This window comes from Eleutherodactylus coqui, chromosome 7, assembly GCF_035609145.1.
Source record: "Eleutherodactylus coqui strain aEleCoq1 chromosome 7, aEleCoq1.hap1, whole genome shotgun sequence".
Taxonomy (NCBI): domain Eukaryota; kingdom Metazoa; phylum Chordata; class Amphibia; order Anura; family Eleutherodactylidae; genus Eleutherodactylus; species Eleutherodactylus coqui.
This window is the reverse complement of record NC_089843.1, coordinates 183,372,028-183,378,027: the sequence shown is the minus strand read 5'-3', so window position 1 is coordinate 183,378,027 and position 6,000 is coordinate 183,372,028.

Genomic DNA, 6,000 nt, shown 5'->3' with positions numbered 1-6,000 from the left:
AATTAATTTTTTGCCCACCTGCATTAAAGCTGACGTTACATCAGCTGTGCTGGGCACTGCAATGGGATACATTTATGTACAGTCGGTGGGTTCCAGGGAGCCACCCACGCTGTGGGTCCACAGGGAGTTGTAAGTGCATGTGTCCACTTCTAAAGAACCCCAGTCTGACTGGGGCATGCAGTGTGGGCCGAAGCCCACCTGCATTAAACATGACATTACCTCAGCTGTGATGGGCAATGCAATGGGATATATTTATGTACCGCCGGTGGCTTCCTGGCACCCACCCATGCTGTGGGTCCACACGGACTTCACAATAGGGAGTTGTACCTGCCTGTGTCTATGAATTAAAAGCCCCGGTCAGGTTGGGGCATGCAGTGGGGGCCGAAGCCCACCTGCATTTAATCGGACGTTACCTCAGCTGTGATGGGCACTGCAATGGAATACATTAATCTACAGCCGGTGGGTTCCAGGGAGCCACCCATGCTGTGGGTGCACACGGAATTCCCATTGCGGAGTTGTACCTGCCTGTGACTATTTATAAAAAACCGCGGTCTGACTGGGGCATGCAGACACCTTGACAGAATGAATAGTGTGTGGCACATAGGTTCCCCATTGCTATGCCCACGTGTGCAGCTCCTGATGGCGGTGGCACAGGATTATATTTCTCATTGCTTCTGTACAGCATTGTGGGCTATCGCCCCGCCCCTTTTAAAGAGGGTCGCTGCCTAGCCGTGCCAACCCTCTGCAGTGTGTGCCTACGGTTCCTCCTCATGGCAGACGCACGTATAAATAGACATGAGGGTGGTGTGGCATGAGTGCAGCTGAAGGCTGCACAGGGACACTTTGGTGTGCGCTGCGGACACTGCGTCGTGCGGGGGGGGGGGGGGGGGGGTTGGGCAGCATGTAACCCAGGAGAAGTGGCAGTTTGTGCCTTCAATTCACTGAAAAATCCTGTGACAAAATTCTAAAATGTAACTTTTATTGATATAATCCCAAAACCAATTGGATCCACTATTGTAAACATAGACAAACTAAAAAAGGAATAATCTAGTTATGAAATAAATTCACCTAGATTAATAGAGATTACTACTAGTATAAAGAAAAAATATCAACCAGTGCGCATTAGCATCCGCATCACTAAGCATGTAGACTAGGAGAAAAGATTATATCCTCCAATACCGATTTGAAGCCTGATTTTAGGCTCATTAATTGTATGGAATATATTTCTTTCAGCACAATAGATGACCTTTGCCTCCCATATGGGACATATGTTTTCCAAACCCCAGATATTATCCCCAGGGTTGGGTATTGGATGGTCGGAGCAAAATTCTACTTCAGAGCATCACTAATACATTTTTTGGAGCTCAGGATAATGATATGCCTCTAGTTGCCACAGTATCTAAGAGGTCTCTCTGAATACTCTCCTAGCTAGAGGTTAAAGATATATATTCTAACCTTATAAGATAATGAAGCTGCTAGCAGGTAGCTTCTCTAATCCTAGACACGACTGGCCTCCTGTCAGAGCCACAACCTATGTCAGGAAAGATTTTTATTGAAAAACCCAATAAATCAAGTACTAGACTAGTGGTCTCTATTGATCCCTATCAGCTCATGAAGTTATCCGTCTAGATGATTCACAGGACCATTCATTAGCTAATAACTGTTATTACACTGTCTGTATGAAAAAAAAAGACTCAAATCCTCTGATTGGTCCTAACAACAATCTATATCCTAACATCAACGCGTTTTACTCAGCCATTTATTATATAGCCGATTCATCAGGATGACAAAAATTGCTAGTGAGTGCGCATATGGCATTGATGTTTAACCATATGTGCTTGTGAGTAGCTGTGCATAGACTTCAACTGTTATCTGTGTAGGTCCTTCATCAGGATAAACGTACTTGATGATGCACTCGCATAATTTTCAATAGAGGCAGCAGGTGGCGCTATTCTAACATTAATCCTGGAATATCTTGGAATAGAAACATTTCTTTTAATAAGTGTAAATGTAAAATGTGTATTTGTAGGCCACATTTAACTAATATATGTTGGGGTAACAAACCCCTTAACCCCTTAAGGACATGGCCATTTTTTCTTTTTTCCATTTTCCATATTTCCTCCTTACATTCAAAAAAATCATAACTTCTTTATTTCTCCACCTACATAGCGACATGAGAGCTTATTTTTTTGCAGGACGAGTTTTATTTTTCAGTGTTACCATTTAATTTACAAAATAATTTACTGGAAAACGTAAAAAAATTTTTCAAGGGGTTCTGACACAAATAATTTTTTTATGCTTTAGCAGCCATTGTTCCCTGGTCTGCCTAATGGACACAGGGAACCCATGGTTTAATGGCTGCTAAAGCATAAAAATCTTATACTTACCTTTTCTTCTGTTGTTGTTGTCAGCAGCGGGGTCATCCTCTTCTTCCTGCACAAGCCGCGCCGCTCCGAGATCGCGCGCATGCGCAGTGGAGAGGTGCCCTCTGACAGGAGTCAGGACGGGCCGCGTCTCCACTGCGCATGCGCAGAATCTGGGAGTTCAGCAGGACGGACGGGCCGCCCACAGCAAGCAAGGCTTGTGACGTGCTTGCTGTGGGCGGCCCGTCCGTTCACCTCGGAAGTGCCTGACGGATGTAGCAGAGCAGGAAGCGGTCTTTTTGACCGCTCCTGCTCTGCTTTTACAAGGCACAGAAGAAGATGCCAGCTGGAGGGGACATGCCTGGCGATCGGGCCAGGCCAGGCAAGGTGAGTAAAAAATTTTTTTTTGATGTCAGAACCTCTTTAAGGGGAGTAAGTGAAAACAGTTATGCGCTCATGGAAAGAGCAAATGGGGGTAAATCAAATGCAAAAGCTGTCCATCCCGTAAGAAACGGAAAGCTTAAATAACAAAATAAAACGGCACTTACTCCGAAGGAGGGGGGTGTATGAAGCTAGAAGCCCCCTCCTCTGTGTGCCGACTCCTCAAGATCCTCTCCGTCGCCGATGGAAATCGCGAGAACCAAGTTGATTAGTCCAGTTTTAATGTAATAAAAACAGGTTTACAGAAAGGCAACGCGTTTCGGTGCAATATGCACCTTTTTCAAGCCTATTTAAACATATGTAGAAAGCCAGATTTTACTCACATTTATACATGTCAGGATAACACTTTACTTCTGTGTGCAGCGCCATATTTTGGGTGGAGCTACGTGATTCAGAGGGGAGGAGTCTGTGATGATAGGTAGGTGTGTACCACGTGTTCAGTTAGGTGATGTGGCCGTATAGGCCGGAAGTGTTACGTGGCGTTGTGTGCTTTTAACTTTCACTTTCGTGTGGCGTGGTCACGTTACTTGGGCGTGCCACGTCATCACGGAGAGTTCACGATCAAGGGGCTTGATGACGCGATCACGCTGTTAGTGCGTGCCGCGTCATTCTGAAGGAATCTGTAGAGGGATGGCGTTGGCACGTCTGATGTACGTGCCCCGTCATCACAGGGGTCCTTGGTCATGTGACTTGATGACGCAGCCACGCTGTCAGTGCGTGCTGCATCATTCTAGAGGGACCTGTATGTCGATAGTGCCGGCACGTCAAGCGAGCGCGCCGCGCGTGATGTAAGTCATGTGATTGGAGATTGTAGTTACTCAATCTCGGCATCATGCGTTGCTATGGTGGGCGGTACGTGGGTTACTTCCCCTACATGTTACGTCCCCTACACATCACATGAATGTTGAATGTGCTCATATTGTTAAAGCATTATCTGTCAGTAAACAGCCTGGATTATAAAGTGTATAACAATAAATATGTATAACAATAAATATGTAAAATGCATAACAGATATTTTTACAATAAATACATGTCATATACAAACAAAATAGAATAAAATAAAGCTCAAAGTAATTAGAATGCCAAGAAACCAAAAAGATTTCATTCTCTGTGCAATCAGATTCATCCTGAATAATAATTATTTCACACATAACAATAAAATCTACAAACAAAGAAAGGGAACCGCGATGGGGACGAAATTTGCGCCTGCTTACGCAAATCTATTTATGGGGGCCTTCGAGGAGAACATTCACGAATCGGACATCATTTTCTACCGCCGATTTATAGACGATATCTTCCTGATATGGAGAGAAGAAGAGGACAACTTGAATAAATTCATACAAGGATTGAACTGTAACGAATGGGGACTTGAATTTACAAGTACTATCAGTAAGAACCAGGCATGTTTTCTAGACATTGAAGTGTTTATAGAAGATGAGAAAATGCATACAAGAACTTTTTTCAAACCCACAGATACTAACAGTTACTTGAAATATAGCAGTTGCCATGCGAAGGGGTGGAAAAACAACATCCCATACGGGCAGTTCATCAGACTACGGAGAAACTGCTCTAAAATTGAAGACTTTAAAAACCAATCAACAGTTTTGAAAGAACGATTCAAGGAGAAGAATTACCCTACTCCCCTTATTGATACAGCTTACAAAAAAGCCCTAAATTTAGAACAAACCACCGAACAAATAAATAGAACGACTAATGAGAAAGATAAAGAAGAAACCGTAAAGGACATGAGTTCATTCAAGTCAGGCTTCATCACGAAATACAATATACAACACACGAATATACGTAAAATACTTCTGAAAAACTGGAATATTTTACAAGAAGACCCATTTCTCAAAGAAATTATTGCAGACAGACCACGCATAATCTTCCGTAAGAACAAGACGATAAAGGACCTGGTAGCCCCATCTCGCCCCAAACAACGGGAGAAGAACTCTGAGGAACCCACATGCATTAGCAATATGAAGCCGGTCAAAGGTGCATATAAATGTGGACTAACACGATGCAAATGCTGTACATCTATCATCAATGGCAAAAAAGATATTGCATTACCACAACCCGGAAAAAAACATACATTAAAATCTTTTATGACCTGTAGTACGAATTACGTTATTTATTTACTTGAATGCCCATGCGGCCTAAAATACATTGGCCGCACAATCAATGCCCTGCGAATACCTATCAACAAACACAGAAATAACATTATCAAAGGTTTTGAAAAACACAGTGTCTCCCGCCACTTCAAACTGACACACAATATGGATCCCACAGGACTCAAAGTGGTCCCAGTCGAAATAATTAAACCAGGTCTCTTCTCGTTATTGAAAAGAAGAGAAATGTACTGGATATACAAAATGCAGACATTATTTCCACAGGGGCTCAATGAAGCACTGGAAAAGAACTTTTAATAGGGATGGAAATATACATATACAAATTGTCTTTTATGCAATGAGTCATTTGAGATGTTATACATACCACAAGGTACAATCAGATATGCGACACACATTTGATGATCATATATGTTCTATGACCAATAGGTCTCTTTTAAGCCACTCCTATTTATTTACGAACCATTACGTACGTCAAGATGTAATCAGATAAACGATACACATCTGATGATTATATATGTTTTTAATGACCAATAAGTCTCTATTTATTTATTAAGTATAATAGGTTTATAGTCACTTGTTCTATCTCTATGAATGTGACAACAAAAAGGGGCTGTCTTCAGGTTTTTTCTTTTATAAATAGGATGCGCTATAATTTTAACTTTGATCAGAGGGATTATACCCACTTAAAAAGAATATCCATTGGCATGCAAGCAAGTGAATATATGGGTAGGAGGGACATATCTTATAACTCCATACATTTTTATCGATCAATAGGTCCCTTCTATGTTACTTTTTAATCTATACTTATATCTACTTTTGTAACACAATTTTCTTCTTTCCTTTAATGCATTAATTGGAACAAAAATGATGCAGCTTTATTAATGTATTTTATTCTAATTACTTTGAGCTTTATTTTATTCTATTTTGTTTGTATATGACATGTATTTATTGTAAAAATATCTGTTATGCATTTTACATATTTATTGTTATACATATTTATTGTTATACACTTTATAATCCAGGCTGTTTACTGACAGATAATGCTTTAACAATATGAGCACATTCAA